This window comes from Arachis hypogaea, chromosome 8, assembly GCF_003086295.3.
Source record: "Arachis hypogaea cultivar Tifrunner chromosome 8, arahy.Tifrunner.gnm2.J5K5, whole genome shotgun sequence".
NCBI lineage: Eukaryota > Viridiplantae > Streptophyta > Magnoliopsida > Fabales > Fabaceae > Arachis > Arachis hypogaea.
In genome coordinates this window covers 44,601,907-44,619,569 of record NC_092043.1, presented here as the reverse complement: position 1 = coordinate 44,619,569, position 17,663 = coordinate 44,601,907, and the positions used below count along the sequence as shown (strand labels likewise).

Here is a 17,663-nt window from a genome sequence, read left to right as displayed (position 1 = left end):
TTTTATAGAGAACAGGGAGAATATACAATTAAACATATTGTTCGATATATTCAATTCACGTGTCATTTTAAAAATTTGACCACATGTAATGATGTGCTAATGGATTGATTAATGACACATGGCATATTGACATGAATGATTGCATCATTTGTCATAGGAAAAGTATAGGGTACCAACATATTATCTGCCAACTTATTGCCAACAATGATTAATTATTATATTTTAAATACATATATAAAGAGACACATCCAAAAAATATATCTATAAAGACACTTCTATTAAACACAGCTATAAAAAAAGACATTTTTATTAGACACATCCACAAAAACACTTCTATTAAACACACTTATAAATAAGAGTTGACAGATGTTGGCAAAAATGTTGTTGGTAACGTAACGGGATTGTTTGTCATAATGCTGTTTAGTAATGTGCGACAATATTATTTGTCTATGCGTGTCATCTGCGATGTTATTATTATAAATGGACAGAAATATAAAATTAGCATAAATCAATAAATTATTTTATTAAAAATAAATGGTCTGAATATAATGAAATGTCAAAAAAATAGAATACAATAAAGTAGACAAACAAGAAAATAAAACCCATACAGATTCCGGTCGTCGTCGTCGTCATGGTCTCCCTGTTGAGATTGCGGAGTAGGTGCTGATGTCAGTTTCGTACCAACAGCGTTGCCGCTAGAACCAGCAGTGTTGCTGCCTCCAGCGTGTATATGCCGATTGTACTCCTCCACCTGCTCTTGTAACCGATTGAGGTGCTCCAGCTTCTCTGTCAAGTCCGAGCTGATAGCAACGATTCCTCCCACACATGCAAAAAGGTCGTTATATCTCTGCTCAGAATGCTCCGCTTACTAGAGAAGCTTCTGTGTCAGCTTCTACACCTCTTCCTTCAAGTCAACAACTTCTTGGGGATCGGTGGGACTGGTGGCAGAGGCAGAGGAAGCCGCAAACGCGGAGGAACGAAGGCCACTGGTGGAGAATGACCCCAACCTGAAGCAGCAATTCTTGTGGGACTCAGAGGCACTCTTGCGTCAAATCCTATCAGGATCTACCACTGAGGTCTCGGAGCCGGCTTCGTTGTTCCCACTAGGTAGCTGAGATTGTTGGGCCGTGGTCTCCAACCTCTGCATATAATCCTCCTATGTCACACACGTCGTGATTAGGATAACAGTTAAATAATTGCCTTTAAACCAAATAAATTTGAAACTTAGGATTAACTTAAACTCACATAATGGGTCTCTGATCACTCGTCAGCAAATTTCTCCTTGTTGGCCTTCAAAGTATGGGTATACTTGATGGTCTCCGCTAGCGTCGCCTCACGGTCCAACGACTTAGACTACAAATTAATATATCAATCAGTGAAATAAATGAGCAAATTAAACAACTAATTCAAGTAACTATTAAAATATTAAACAATGACAAAATTCTTACCAGTATGCTCTTCGTCTTTATGAAGGTCGTCGACCCACCCGTATGCTTCGAGGACTTGGGAAAAGCCCTATTAGCGACGTTCGTTAGATGGCGATACTTGAACCCCTCATCAAGAGTAAAATAGGTCTCCAATTTCTTCTTAATGGATAAACGGATCCACGACCATAGGTGGTCGCGCCCCTTACGAACGTCGCTTATCCTCTGCTGAAAACGTTTAGCTGTCTGGTAGTCGTAGATCTTACTGATCATGAGATTATGCTCCGCATTCCATATGAATTTCAACTGCAGTTAGTCGGAATAAAATACAGTTCAAATACAGTTAATTAATTCAACATTATTGGGTTTTTGCCACCCACTTCTGAAACCATCGATCTCTGGTCTCAACCGGGATCTGCGTGTAGGTCGGCCACAGGTGGTCGTACATTGACTTAATGATGTCGGAGATCTCCTGTGTTCAAGCATTGGGGTTTGGTGTAAACCTAGTAGAGAAAAAACCTAACATTAACAAACACATAGAAACGTGTAAACTTAAGATTAATAAACGTACGACTAAAAAATTGTATGTACTCACGCCCGTATGCCATCGGGCCAAATCCTCATCCGAATGACGGGTAGTGGTGGAGTGACATCCTGCTGCGAGGTACTAAAGGAATCACTCACCGCGGGATCTGTCGTCATTGGATCTACAAGGGGCGTAGCAGAAGGAGGCACGTAATTCAGGTTTGGGACCATGATGAATTGCTGATCCGCTAGACCTACCTGTGACGTCACAGGGGTCGATAGGGTAGTCGGGGTAGAGGGCGATGCCTGAACAGTCATTGGAGATTCGGTGGAAGCTGTCCTTTAGCACGACCACATGACCTACTCGACCTACTTCTGCTACCTGTCGTCATATCTACACAACGAATATATTACTAGCTCTAATTAAAACACAATTAAATTCACCAACTCTAAACATATTAATACACTCAACATAGTAAATATATTAATAATATAACAAATACTAATAAATAATAATATAAGAAGAAACTCAAGAAATAACAAATAATTATAACAAATACGAGAAAAAGTATGAATAACAAATAATTATTACAAATAACCTAAAACACTTTAAATAAGAATTTTAAAGAAGAACCAATTCATCTCAAAATTAACTCAAATATCTATCAACCCTAAACATAATTCTAAGACTTTCGAAAATATAATTTTAATTTTTCAATTTTATTCAAAATCTTATAAAAATTACGACAGAGGCTCCCCTAAAATTTGAATTTCTCCACCCTTCAAGGATTTCATCCAAACCAAATATCCATCCAAACTAACATACAAGGGTTGAATAAAACCCTAAACCCTAACTTATTCAAACAAACAACCCACCAAACAAACCAATTATTCAAACCAATAGAATTTACGTCAAAAATTAAATAAATTTTTTTTCTCATAGCCCATGACTTTTCAATCTAACAAAAACAAGTAGAAAGAAAATACAAATAATAATTAAACAAGTGAGAATAAATCCTAAATTATTATATGGTAACCAAGACACAAATTCTAAATTAACTTAACTCTAAATTAACATGACCAAAAATTAACAAGATCCTAAATCATAAATTATAATTAAGCATGATATGTTCTCATATTCTAATATAATAACTAACACACACAAACATACAAACTAAGCATGATTTCTAAACCAACATTCTCAGAATCCTTATTCCTAAAAAAATGTATAACATTCCAACTAACTTAGAAATATTCAAAAGCTACAACCCTCACAAATCAAATTATTAACGCTGATAGAATAACAAACTAACAGGTAACCCACTAACAATTAAAAAAATTATGTTTCTAATTTTAAAATAGATGTCATGGATATAGAGAGTGCGAATATACCTGAATTTGGAGCGGTGACGATCCTTGAGCAGGGGCGAATGGGCTGGGTAGAGAGAGAAACGGAGAAGCGGCGAGAAAGTGGGGCCAACGGCGGCAAGACTAGAGCAGCGACGGTGTCTGGAGCGGCAACAAAGAGGGATGGGCTTGGTAGAGAGAGAAATAGAGAAGAGGGTTTGAGAGAGAGGGTTTTCAAAATGAAGGGAGGGAGGGTTCCCACTATCAATTTTAGACTTGATTACCATTAGATTCACCAAAATGCAACGTTTAACTAAAATGTGTTACTGTCAGAATAATTCGACGGGAAATTCGACAAAAAATTTCATGCCTATTTCATACCTTTTTCTTCCAAATATTATCGACAAATTTACCATCGGATAAGTGAATCCGCCGGTAATAATTTCACGTAACGAATTTTACAACAAAATCCTCCATAAATCCGTCGATAAAACCAATAGTAACTCAAGACACTAAATCCAACGGTACTCAACATTTTTCTTGTAGTGAAATGGTGATTGGTGAGAATGACGTGTGGCGTTGAGATAAGGGAGGGGGATGAGTGGTTTTGAATTTGTAGAAGTGAGGGGGAGGAAGCTGACACTGTGAATTAATACTTAGTTTATCGTCAGATTTTTTGGCAGAAAAATCCGACAATAAATATGGTCGTTTTAAATTAAATGGCGCATGTTGGTAATTTGAATTACCACCGTTTATCCGACAATAATATTTGGTGTCAATACATTTAAAAGCACACCATAATTTGTAATGGGAGTTACCGTCGAAATTGCTTATCCAATAGTAATATTTTGCGAAAAATGAATAAATGTCGTTTATGTTGGATTTTTCGACGCTAAAATTCAATGGAAATTTTAGTTGGAAATTTTCGACAATAATTCTACTTGGAAGGGGTGCATTTTTGGTAGTGCTCTAAGTCTTCAAGCTTTTTGTCAAATTCTACCACTTCAACTATATTGTTCGGCCCAGTCCAGCTAGGTCGGAGTTCAGGACCGGATAAATCGCCGACCCGACAACACACCTTACCCGGACCAAGGACGACCCGCGTGCCTCCTCCTTGTATGCGTGAAACTAACCAGCTGGAGAAGGGAAATTTCTTGGAAGGTGGGTCTGCTCATGTGGGACCCACCCAAGTACTGGATATATATGGGGAGGGTCATACCTCTCCCCGCAGGTACGTCACCAAAACCCCACCTTAACTTTTCTGTCACCTTGTACGGATCCTGACTTGAGCGTCGGAGTCTCTTTTGCAGGTGGCTCCCCCACTCAGCGCTACATCATTCCGGTAGGTCGCGAGGCTCCAACCTTCCCCCCTCTTCAACGTCAGTCCGGGAGGGTCCGTTCACACACCAACAATCCAGATCCAAGTCCCCTTCTTACCACCACATACATAGCATCTCCGACTCATTCAGGAACCGACAAACCAAACATATATATATACCTATTATTGATTTTTATTGTATATCGATTACTTCTCTTGTTTATTATTTCTATAAATAACAAAATAAATTGATTACATTATGATTTTTTCAATTATGATTTTTTCAATTATATATATTGTGATTGATTCCTTTTTTAAATAGATCCATAAAGATAATTGTTCCGGGGCTTACCTAGAACCGGACGGTGGTTGGGCTTGTCTGAGGCCCAAGCGCTGGAGGAGTGTGGTCTCCGACTTGGTTTACGTCTGGGAGCCGCCTCCGAGTTATGTGTTCCAAGAGATGGGGGGTGGTACCTGCAAAGACACTCCGATGCCTAAGTCAGCATGGGGTTAAGCAGGTTTAGAATGTATTGGAACTTGGTTATACCTGAGGAGTGTCAGGGTATTTATAGTGGTGATCCAATAACCACCGTTGGAGTAGTGCCACCTTTTTAGGTGGATAACCGTCCCTTTATCTAGGGATTGTTGGGATATGGCTTCTAGAAGTGGTTAGAGAGATTTTAGGGGCAGTTACTTATTTGAATAAGTGTTATCTGCCAGCTATTTCTTGAGCCCGACTTCTTTGGAAAGAAGTCTGTGTTGAGTCCGACCTCTTTTGAAGAGGTCGGTGAATAAAGAAGGCCAATCTTTGGATTGGGCCTTTTGGTGTATTTGGACCTGGGCCATACCGTTGGGTCAGGGTAGGAACAGTGCCCCTACTCGAGTCCAATCTCTTTTGCTTATGAGTTGGATTCGAGTATTGAACTTGGTCTGTAGCTGACGTAACTTTTAAAACTGGCGTGATTTTAAATTTCTTAACCGCCAAGTCTAATCAAACGTCGCGTCTGTTGGGGTTTTCGCATTTACACGTGGGAGCAGTTACATTGGTAACAGCGCGTTTCTTTAATGATCGCGTCAATTTACCCTTATGCCCCTGGCGTGCTATAAATACTTTTCCCTCTTTAAACAACTTGTTTTTGGCCAAGTCTTTTTTCTAAGACTGATTGGTACAACTCGTTCTTTCTGAGTTATTTAAGGCTTGTAGGCTTTGTATGACTGGTTTTAGCACATCGTGCTTAACCAGAAAACATTTCTTATCCTAATTTTGTACAACTCGTTCAGTTCGAGTTGTTTTGAGGATGCATGACTTGTTTTAATACAAATCACCTTTCTGAAACTTATTCTGATTTCTTACGACTTGTTTTGATACAAATCGTTTATTTCAAAACTCGTAACTATTTTTTTTTTAGTATAACCTCATCTAGCTCGTTCAATGCGAGTAGTTTTAAGGTCTTACGATTTGTTCCATTTCAAATCGTTTAATTAAAACGTGGCTATTTCTTGATCTAATTTCATACAACTCATTTAAATTCGAGCTGTTTTTTAGGACTTCACAACTTGTTTCAAGTACAAATTGTTTATTTTGAGTCCTTTTAAACTATCAGATCATCTTTATAACCATCGGACTTCGTTGCTCTATCCATTATGCCCCTGCTCGAGGTCGAGCTTTATGAAGTCGGACTCGAGCTATCAAGCAAAAAGGATTTTCGAATGAAGCCTTTTTTTGTTGAACTCATTCATTCTGAGTTTTCTAGATGACTTGTTTTTTATACAAGTCACTTTTTTGAAGCACAACTCGTTATATATCAAGTTGTTTTGCGCAATTTAAATTACTTAGATCATATGGTTATTTTTTACTCGATTTTGTTCAACTCATGGGCTTGAGTTGTTTTAAATCATCAAGCCGTATTATAACCATTGGACACCAATTTATACCTCGTCGCTTTATCCGAGCAACCATTGAAAAGGCCAGCTCGTGATTTTTGCGCTTTGTCGAGCATAAATTGGCGCCTTAGGTGAAGGGATTATATGCTTATTCCCTCCCCTTTCTAGTTTTTACAAGGTTGTCGTCCTTGTGTATGATACAACTTGTTTTATCCAAGTTGTTTTGGAGGATAGTTTTTACGTTTCGATTTTGTTCAAAAACGTTTACAATCCTTCCTTTTTAACTCGTTTCTATACGAGTCGTTTGGTTGAAGTGATTCATTTTCATACAAATCACTTTTAAAGCTTTGCTTTTAGATAGACACGACTTGTGCTTAACACAATTTCGTTGAAAATATGGTTGACTGGCATAACTCGTTTAATCCAAGTTATCCTTATGTTGTTGTGAATGCTAGAACAAGTTTTCTTGGAACAACTTGTTTTTGTGAAAGTGTTCCATTTTATACGACTAGGTCGTTTATTTTTAGAACTTGTAGAGATGAGATTGTGGGCTTGAGATTTTGTACGATCCATTTGTTATCCGTGTGGATCGAGTTGTTAGATCGTATTTATGCCTTAAGGGGCATATTTAGTTAAGTTACTTTTGCGACTTGTTCTAAACACAACTTTTTCAACCCGTTTGGCCCGAGCTGTTTCGAGGTGTTTTCTTTCCAATTCGCATATGTAACTTCTTTCCACCAATTGGTTCCTCGTCGCTTCATCCAGGCGATTTCTATATGATCGGCCCGTGATTTTTGCGGTTTATCGAGCTTCAATTGGTGTGTGTTAATTGTAGAAAATCAATTTTCTTAAGGAATTGTTTTATCTCCTTATGTTGGAGGTGTGTTGCGACCTGGGTAGTTTTTCACCCTCGAAGTTAGACACTTTGTAGTAGCCCTTTTCTAAGATTTCAGTAATCTTAGAAAAAACCTTTTTGATCTTTGTTTTGAAAAACCTTTTTCTTGGCTGACTGTCCCTTTCTTTAAGTTAAGTTTTCCTTAACAACTCGGGACAGCCTTTTGCCTTAGTGCTTTCAATAGGTTTCCTGATCTCTTTTTGGTATTCCTTAAACTCAATTTTTGATTTATTGAGCTCTTATGATTTAGGTTATTTTTGCGATGCGTTTCCTTTTTTCTCGGTTTTTCCGACTTGTAAGTCAGATAATTTCCGAGTTTATTACGATCGACTTTTATAACCTCTTTACACCGACTTGTACCTCGTCGTTTTATCCTGACGACCATCTAGGTCGGTTCATGGGATTTTCACGCTTTGTCGAGCTTAAGTCGGTGCGTTTCGTAGAAAGAAAGAAAAACGAGAAGGAATTTATAAGAGATAAAAGATCTTTATTTATTTGCGAAGGTACTTTTATTGCTACGAAGGGTTTTTCACTATCTATGATCCCTTAGTCTCTACTACGATGCCTCGTTAAAAACCCTTCTTCAGAAAAAATCCTTTAATTTTTGGAAAAAATCATGAAGTTGGAAAAAGAGTACATCAGGGAGTAGAGTTCGTTTTTAGTACCTTTTCATGTTACAAGCATGCCACGACCTTGGTAGCTCGGTGTTGTTTAAGTCAGTCACCTTGTAATAAGCTTTTCCTAAGATCTCAGTAATCTTGTAGGGTCCTATCCTTTTTGTTGTCAGCTTTCATTCGCCCGAACTCAGTAGCCTGATATTTTTTCTTATCAAGGTGAGGTCTTTTGCGGCGAATCTCGTAGCCATCCTTTGTCTCAAGAGCTCTTTCCTTATCTGAGTTTGCTCTCAGGTTTCTGGAAGGGGGTCACGTTCTTCTTTCGTGCTCTAGCATCATTGTAGAATGTTGTCTTTAGTTTTTAATAATTTTGGACTTAGCTTTCATGATAAGCCAGTGCCCCTACTCGAGGTCGAGCTTCATAAAGTCGGACTCGAGTATTCAGTCATGCCATTCTTGAATCTTACTATTTGTTGCTATGTGACTTTTACAAGTTTTTTTGGACTCTCTTTTTGGGAGGTCGGATAACTTGTTTTATACTTGTTGTGTCAACTTAGTAAGGTCGGATACTTATCTCTTGGCTTGAGGAGGCATTCTTATAAATCGCCATCCTTTTTCAATTTGTTTTAAAACAAATTGTTGTGACGTCGGGTTTACATCCTCTTCGTGTTGATGTTTGATTATGATCATGTTGTCCTTAAGTTATTTGTGCAATTCGTTTTAGGCTTTGCCCCTTGCCAGTTTGATTTAGTACAAATGGCTTAATGAGGTCGGACCACGATTTGCATTTATAACTTCTTACGCCACTTTGGATCTCATCACTTCAAGTCAGAAAAAGTGTGCATTAAGGAGTAAGGTGCGCTTTCTAGCTGTAGTATCCTTTCTGTTGTAAACATGGCACAATCTAGGTAGATTGTTTTCGAGTAAGTTGAGTATGTTGTAGTAGTTCTCTTTCAAGTCTTTAAGTGACTTTGTTGGATCTTTTCATTTTGGTGTTGGCCTTTCTTCGTCCGCTTTTGGTCCGATGTCATTTTGGATCAAGACGAGGTTGTCAGTTGAGAAATTTCTTTGTATGACCTTCTCATGGCCATTTATGCTTGGGATCTGGTTCTCGAAGTTGTACCTCAAGAAAGAAGTCGGACTTTTCTTTGTAAAAGGAAGTCGGATTTTTATTTGTAGACTTGAATCCTCAGAGGATGTCAAATTATCTTCATAAGCTTGGTTCTTTAGAAGAGGTCGGATTTTTCTTTCTAAGCTTGGAAAGAGGTCGGACTTTCTTTCTAAGCTTGGAGGTTTTCGACCTCATTGTAGACTCTGATCTTTAAAAGAAGTCGAAATCTCTTTCTGATATTCTTTGAGGTTTTTGACCTCATTGTAGAGTTGATTGTGAAAGAGGTCGGATTTCTACAGACTCCAAAACGAGGTCGGATTTTTTCCTTGTTGGATCTAAAGAGGTCGGATTCTTCTGAGCAATGAGGTTTTAGACCTCATTGTAGAGTCTAACCTTTAAAAGAGGTCAGACTTTCTTCATGAGCTCTCTAAAAGAGGTCGGATTTTCTTTGGTGAGCTCCCAACTCATCCGACCTTATTGTAAAGTCTGACCTTTAAAAGAGGTCGGACTTTTATTCGTGAGCTCTCTAAAAGAGGTCGGATTTTCTTTGGTGAGCTCCCAACTCATCCGACATTATTGTAAAGTCTGACCTTTAAAAGAGGTCGGACTTTTATTCGTGAGCTCTCTAAAAGAGGTCGGATTTTTGGTGAGCTCCCAACTCATCCGACCTTATTGTAAAGTCTGACCTTTAAAAGGGGTCGGACTTTTATTCGTGAGCTCTCTAAAAGAGGTCGGATTTTTGGTGAGCTCCCGGCTCATCCGACCTTTGAAGAAGAGTCTGACCATCATTCCCTCCAATGAAGATTGGGCCTTTGTTACCCCGACTTTCTTTTTTTTCTTTGGATCGGATTCCAGTTTTCTTTCTGGAAGACATCCATCTTTATTGGTGTGCAAACAACATTAAATTCTACCACAGGAATATTTCTTTCCATATTCATTGGCAGTGATGTAATTTGTGAGCAACCAACGAAAGATGTACCATGAGAATTCTTTGTGTTATTCACTGTTGTAATTGACAGGTGAATCCACTGAAGAAAAAACTGGATTCATCACTCCGTTGTCGGATTGGGTTGCATTCAAATTGGCTGATGCTGTGTGTTTGGAACATGCAACTGTTCCATTTCATGAGTGGGTATCATGGATTTTTCCGAGATTGTAAGTTGGCACAGGTGTCATTGCCCATCTTATTTCACGAAGAGGTTGGGATTAGTCACGTTCCCTTTTCCTCTTTTTTTTTTTTTCACGTAACTTCTTTTGCCAATTGAATTTTCTGAATTGAAAATTCTTTTATTCAATTGGCTTTCGAGTTCGTCTTTTTTTTTTTTTACGTAACTTCTTTTGCCAATTGAATTTTCTGAATTGAAAATTCTTTTATTCAATTGGCTTTCGAGTTCATCTTGGTTTGCTTTCTACAATGGCCTTGGGACGATGCTTTCTTCTCTTTTAATCCAATTTAACTGTAGAAGTAGAATCATCATCCCTATTTGATATCCTCTGCCCATTGGGAGAAGTTTTTACGGGATTTCTGGTATCCATAGAAACTGTATTCCAGCTTCTTTTTAACATGCTTTCATCTTATTCATGTCGAGAGGTTGTCCGACCATCTTGTTGATCATCCGCCATTATCAAGGATTGAGCTCCGGGTCCCCGGCAACGGCGCCAATGTTCCGGGGCTTACCTAGAACCGGACGGTGGTTGGGCTTGTCTGAGGCCCAAGCGCTGGAGGAGTGTGGTCTCCGACTTGGTTTACGTCTGGGAGCCGCCTCCGAGTTGTGTGTTCCAAGAGATGGGGGGTGGTACCTGCAAAGACACTCCGATGCCTAAGTCAGCATGGGGTTAAGCAGGTTTAGAATGTATTGGAACTTGGTTATACCTGAGGAGTGTCAGGGTATTTATAGTGGTGATCCAATAACCACCGTTGGAGTAGTGCCACCTTTTTAGGTGGATAACCGTCCCTTTATCTAGGGATTGTTGGGATATGGCTTCTAGAAGTGGTTAGAGAGATTTTAGGGGCAGTTACTTATTTGAATAAGTGTTATCTGCCAGCTATTTCTTGAGCCCGACTTCTTTGAAAAGAAGTCTGTGTTGAGTCCGACCTCTTTTGAAGAGGTCGGTGAATAACGAAGGCCAATCTTTGGATTGGGCCTTTTGGTGTATTTGGACCTGGGCCATACCGTTGGATCAGGGTAGGAACAATAATAAATTCTAGAATTTGCGCCAAAATGTACCTCACATTATCAAATTTCTTTTTCAATTCTATCTATTAAATTTTCTATATCCAATATTAGTACCCATTATATCTTAGTTATTTCCATAATTGATTCTTCTTTATAAATAAATCTCTAATTCATTATATTTCCAAGTTATATCTTGCAATTGATTTTTTTCTTGACAAAATAATGTATTTAATCTCATTATTGATGATTGACTTTTTCTCAATCAATGTCACTATATTTAAATTATATCACGAAATTATTTTTTATTAATCCAATTCTCTTTATTTGATTATATTCTCATTTTTCTAATTATATCTCGTAATTGATTTTAAATTTTTAATTATAACCATTTCTTACCATTATTGTTAGTTTGTGAGTAAATGCCCATGCCCTTTTAATTTCTGACAATTTCTCCAAAAAACAAAACGTCCGTTTCATAATTTAAAAATCGGTAATACTATGAAAAAAAATAGCTAAAACTTACTTTGTTTAGTATTTATTAATTGTTGCAACAATTAATAAATTCTAAATAAAGTAAATTATGATTTTTTTTGGAAAAGTATATAGAACAAAAAAGATACCAGTTAAAAACTAAACAAAATCACATTAATTTATATTAATAATTAATTAATTTTAAATTTTTTAAATTCAAAATTTAAAACTTAATTAAAACCTAATTAAAACTATAAAAACCTTCATCTTTTCTCTCATATTAACCTACTCACCTCCAACAATCACATACAAAAATCCCTCTCTCTCTCAGGTTCTCTCTGCCTCCTCACCGGAACGCACTCCTCTGCAAGGTGCCGGTTATCATTTCGTCCAAATCTCTACCGCAGAGCCTATAGAACTTGCTGCCAGCACTGCAACTGTAAAAAAAGAGATGCAGAAATTTAAATAAAAGAAAACAAAAAGTAATGCTAAAATTTTTCTTTTTTTCTTTTTTTTGTTTTTTTTTAGCTGGACTAAACAAAAGAAGAAATATAGGAGATGAAAGGAGGTGGACGGACAGAGGGGGGCTCTCGGTTGGGGTGGGGATTTGGTTTTGGATGTGGTTTTGAAAGGATGAACGGGTGGTTGAAGAGAAGGGTGTTGACTGCAAATTACAAACTTGATCTTAGTCAAAAGAAATTTTTAAACAATTACATAAATATAAAAAAACATTCATTTAATATGAAAAAAAACATCATAATACTTAACAAAAGAAATATCCAGTTATAATTTTAAAAAAAAATTATGAATTTTTAAAGAAATAGAGACATTCACATTTGTAATACAAAAAAATTCGAAAAATATATAAAAGAACATCTATTTAATATGAAAAAGAAACATTCTGATACTTAGCAGAAAAAATATCTATATATTAACTCGTAGAGATTTTGAATTCACCCAAACGTATTTGACTGATTTTTAGCTAATACCCTTTTAATTTCTTAGCATTACTTTTTTTTATAATTTTTTTTAGTTACCAAACATTTTTGTTTAAAAATTTTTAATCGGTACCTAACCATTCATGTAATTTATATAAACAACTTTTGACACAATAGCATATACCATTAACAAGTTTTATATATTCAAAAAATGCTGTTAAAATAATAAACTTTATTTTTATATATAAATCTTTATATTTTCATTGACACAATTAAACTTTATTATTGACTAAATTTTATTATGGATTCTTTCTAGATCTCATTATTAATACTTTCCTTTAACATTCATATTGTATCTTTATTTTTCCATATTGACTAAATTAAAGATTATTGTCCATTAAATTTCATTACTGGCTCTTTCCAAATCTCATTATTAATACTTTCCTTTAACATGCATATTGTATATTTATTTTTGCATTGACACAATTAAGTTTTAAAAATTATAGTATCTATTTAATAAATTAAACAAAAAATAACTGTTAACAAATACAAATATCAAGGATTGTATTTGATAAAATAATGTTTAAAATTAAAAAAATCGTGATAGAAATTAATGAGTTTATGGCCTCATCATCTTCTTGGTCCTTTGCTTCAAATCCTGCAGTGAGACCTGGAGTAGTTTGTGGTTGCTTTTGACTTTTTGCCTTTTCTTTTTGTCTTTTCATGTTGTACAACAAAAAAATTTAATTTAGATATTTATTAAGAAAATTTTCAAATGTACCGTTGTATCAGTCAGTAATTTTTAACCGTTGATCTTAATTATATATATTATATATATTTTTTATAATTAAGATCAACGGTTAAAAATCAGTAAAACATTGGTATGACGGTACACTTGAAAATTTTTCTATTTATTAATGTATGAAATTATATGTTAGACATTTTAATTTTAGAAAAAGTATAAGTAGACAATGAAAATACTAAACAATGTGAACAATAGATATATTAAATGTTCAATTCAATAAGTATACAGATGATTATGTTGATTATTCTTAATTGGATGATTATTTTTTTATTCAATTTACTCATACACAATTAACAATGACTAGATGTTCAATTCACTAGGTGTGCGGATGGTTACCTAGTGTTAAGGTTTAGGAAATAATTTGAATAGGAATGTTTTTTTACTTTATTGGGTCAATTCTAGAACTCATTGTTCACATTATTTAAAAAAATCATTGTCTACCTAACAAAATCGTAATTTTAATAAGTATAAACAAATTTTAAAATTTTTTCTTTAGATACTTTTAAAAATATTTATAATTTTTAAAAGTTACAAATATAAACACAATCTTTTTATTTATCAATTACAAGCACAAACACTTCATTAAAAAGTCTAATCAAACTAAGTTTAAAATAATGGAACCGGGTAGTATTATAAATACCAACAAAGGTTAATTAGCCAACAGAAGAAAAATTGTATTGGATCGAAAAGATGGTTAGAAAGGAAATTCTAGTGTGTGTTATCTTCTCATACCTCTTCATAAGCATAACATTCTTAGCTACTTCGACAAATGCAGATACTACAATTGTGAAGCTTCCTAGGCCTGCACTAACTACTAAGGTTGCCGTCCATAATAATAGTACTAAAAATATTGAAGGTGAGTTCTTAGCATATTATCCTGTTTTTTTATTTTATTATTCTAACTAATATAAGGTGATGAAAATAATAAATTTTTGTTTTGATATTTTACAGGAAATGGTATTGAATGCTGCGTTTGGTTTATAAAGTGTGTGAAACATTGTCGTTGTAGAATAAATTGTCACAATTCGGAGACTAAAATGGCTGAGGAATTGCCCCATTAAAGCATGCTATGCTGATCTTCAGATGAATTTATTATATTATATATGTTATAAATAAAAGGAAATGGATATTATCTATGAAATATGCTCCTTTATATTCAAAATTGTGTTGATATGTGTAGCAAGTTAATTAAGGAGTCTGTTTTTTCTTTTTCTTTTTTCTTCAAACAATTTTGATCGATTTTAATTTAACTTCAGTCACAGTAATAAAAATGATGAATGAACTCCTTAAAGTAATGAATGGTAATATTAATAAGAAAACAAAAAAAATAATCAAAACTTATTTTATTTAATTAATATTTATTAATTATTATAATAATTAATAAATACTAAATAAGATAAATTTTGATTATTTTTTATTAATTTCTTTCTGTTATCAAATTCTTAATAATAATAATAATAATAATAATAATAATAATAATAATAATATTATTGTCATCATCTCCTACTACTACTACCTATTAGTAGTAGTAAGATTCTCAGTGACAAATTCACGTTTGAAAAGAACAACAAACAAAATTTAAAATAAATGAATTAGATTTATCATAACTCTTTTTTCAAATAAAAAATTATTTATCTTTTATGATGACATATTTAATAATTATTAGATGAAATAAATTGTGTCCCTATAATTAATTTTAACTCTTAATATAACCTGAGTTTTAATAATTTAAATAATTAACTATAGTAAAACTTTTTTGTGCAAATTACAAGTGTTATTAAAGAATGAAATTCTATTTGTAATTTTTTACTTTTTTCAAAATAAACCACCCATTTATTAATTATCTGAAAAAAAAAGAAGCTAAAAAAGAATAAACAAAAGAAAAACCAAATTGCGGTTCTTCACTCTCATTATTTTAAAAAAATCTAGCAAATCCATGCTCAAATTTTTTAAAAAAGACTATATATATTATATTGGCTCGTATCCTATATTTAACCACATCACTGTTTAACGAAAAATGCAAGTTTTCTTCGATTAGAAAAACTCTACTGTTTGGCTATGAAAATATTAGATTGAGTTTTTTTTTAACTAATTAATAAATCGATAGTGTGAAAAAAAATTATAAAATGAAACTTTTCTAGTAATTCCTATAATTTGTAAAAAAAAAATATTATAATTAATTGGTTAAATTATTAAAACTCATGTTAAAATTAATAAAAATTAGTGTAAATAATAATGATATAATTTATTTTAGGTAGAAACTCAGGTACAGTCAACTTTACATGAAGTTGATACCTAAGAGCCGTTAGATGATTTGACTGATTTGACTAAATTTTTATCTAAATTTTTATCTAACGACTCTCAGATATCAACTTCACATGAAGTCGACTTCACCTGAGTTTTCACCTTTATTTTATTCAATAATTATTAAATATGTCACAGAGAATTATTAACTCTTTATTAGAAAAAAGGTTGGTAGAATTATATATATAAAAGAAGCCAAACACAGTTAATGAAAACCAAGAAAGTTCAGCACTAAAAAGAAATATTCAAGCAATTTAGAACACATCGCACAATCAAATATACATCAGATTCATCAACTCTGAAACTTAAGTATATTAAAGTAATCAAAATTGCTATCAATTTATTAACAGATAAATTACTGGTTAAGAAATTTTAATATAAAAATATTATTGAAAATGGGACTGAAAGATGTTATTTTCGGGTGTGATGAGATGCTTCTCGCACTATCCAAAAAAATTTAGTAAATTTTTTTTTCCATCATCTAGCACAATGCGAAAAGTTCCTGTCAAAAGAACTTTTTTTAAGGTATTCCGTTTAGAACCACTTAGATAAAGATGTAAAAATTATTTTTTAAATATATTTTTAAAAAATTAAAATTAAACATATATAATTAATTAAATTATATTATTTATATTAAAATTAAATCGAATAAATTAGTTTAGCTAAAAAATTAATAAATTAAATTTTAAACTAATATAAATTAATTTTTTTATAAAAAATAACTACAATATTTTTATTATAAAAAATAATTAAAATACTCCTATTATATATATAATTAATTTTAAAATTTCTAAATTTTAACCCTACGACAACACAGAAGAAAAGAGTTGGAATTTAGAATTCTCAAAATTAATATATATAATAAGAATATTTTAGTCATTTTCTATAATAGGGGTATATATTGTTGTTATTTTTTATAAAAAAAATATTAATTTATATCAGTTCAAAATTTGATTTATCATTTTTCAGTCAAATTAATTTGTCTGACTTAATTTTGACAAAAAATAACATGATTTAATCAATTATATGTGTTAAATTTTAATTATTAAAAACCATTACGCTTTGAAAAAAATTGGTGCAGGGACTCAATTAAAAAAAATTATAGGGACCTAATTAAAAATTTCACAAAATTATAGAAACTAAGAGAATAATTAAATTTAAAATAAAATATTTTACATAATTATGTAATTAGATTCATTCTTTTAAATAATTATTTATGTCGTCAATATAAAAAATAATTATTTTGCTGATGTAACATTAAGTGATTAAAAACACATGTAAAGTCCAACAAAAATTCAATATACATTGCGGAAATTCAATTTTAACTAACTGTTGTTTTGAAATATTTATTTCTGATAATTTTAGAATTATTATGTGATTTTGTTATTTCTGTTGTGACTATATAGTATAAATTTTTTTTATTGGCTTTTCATTCTATATATACTATATTGTCAGCATTTACATCTTACCATTGTTTAATCACAACTCACTTGTAAATTGTAATATATAATTCATTTAGATAATTTTGTGACATTTTTAAATCGGTCATCATTATTTTGTAGACCTCATACTAGTTCATATTCTGTTCACTACTTCATTGCAATATTAATAAAAAGTTTCTTATCGACCATTGTTACGCTAAAATCTATAAAACATTTAATATTTAATTGCCACTAAAATTTGTTATTGTCACTAAAAATAATATTTTTGTTAATAATTCTAAAAACAATAACATATTGATAAAAAAAATTGTCAATGACGGTCTAATCAAAATCAATTAGCAAAGAAGTATTTACTTTGGAACAATTATTTTGAAACAGATAAAATATATCAATAAACAAAAATGTCAT

General features: G+C 33.0%; 1 long non-coding RNA gene across 1 annotated transcript; it reads left to right on the top strand.

The window, feature by feature from the left end:
* Window positions 1-14,087: 14,087 nt before the first annotated feature.
* Window positions 14,088-14,650, top strand: LOC112708468 (uncharacterized). Its single transcript, XR_003156344.2, has 2 exons — window positions 14,088-14,365; window positions 14,461-14,650. It is a non-coding gene; the product is annotated as an uncharacterized lncRNA (long non-coding RNA).
* The last annotated feature ends 3,013 nt before the right edge of the window (window positions 14,651-17,663 follow it).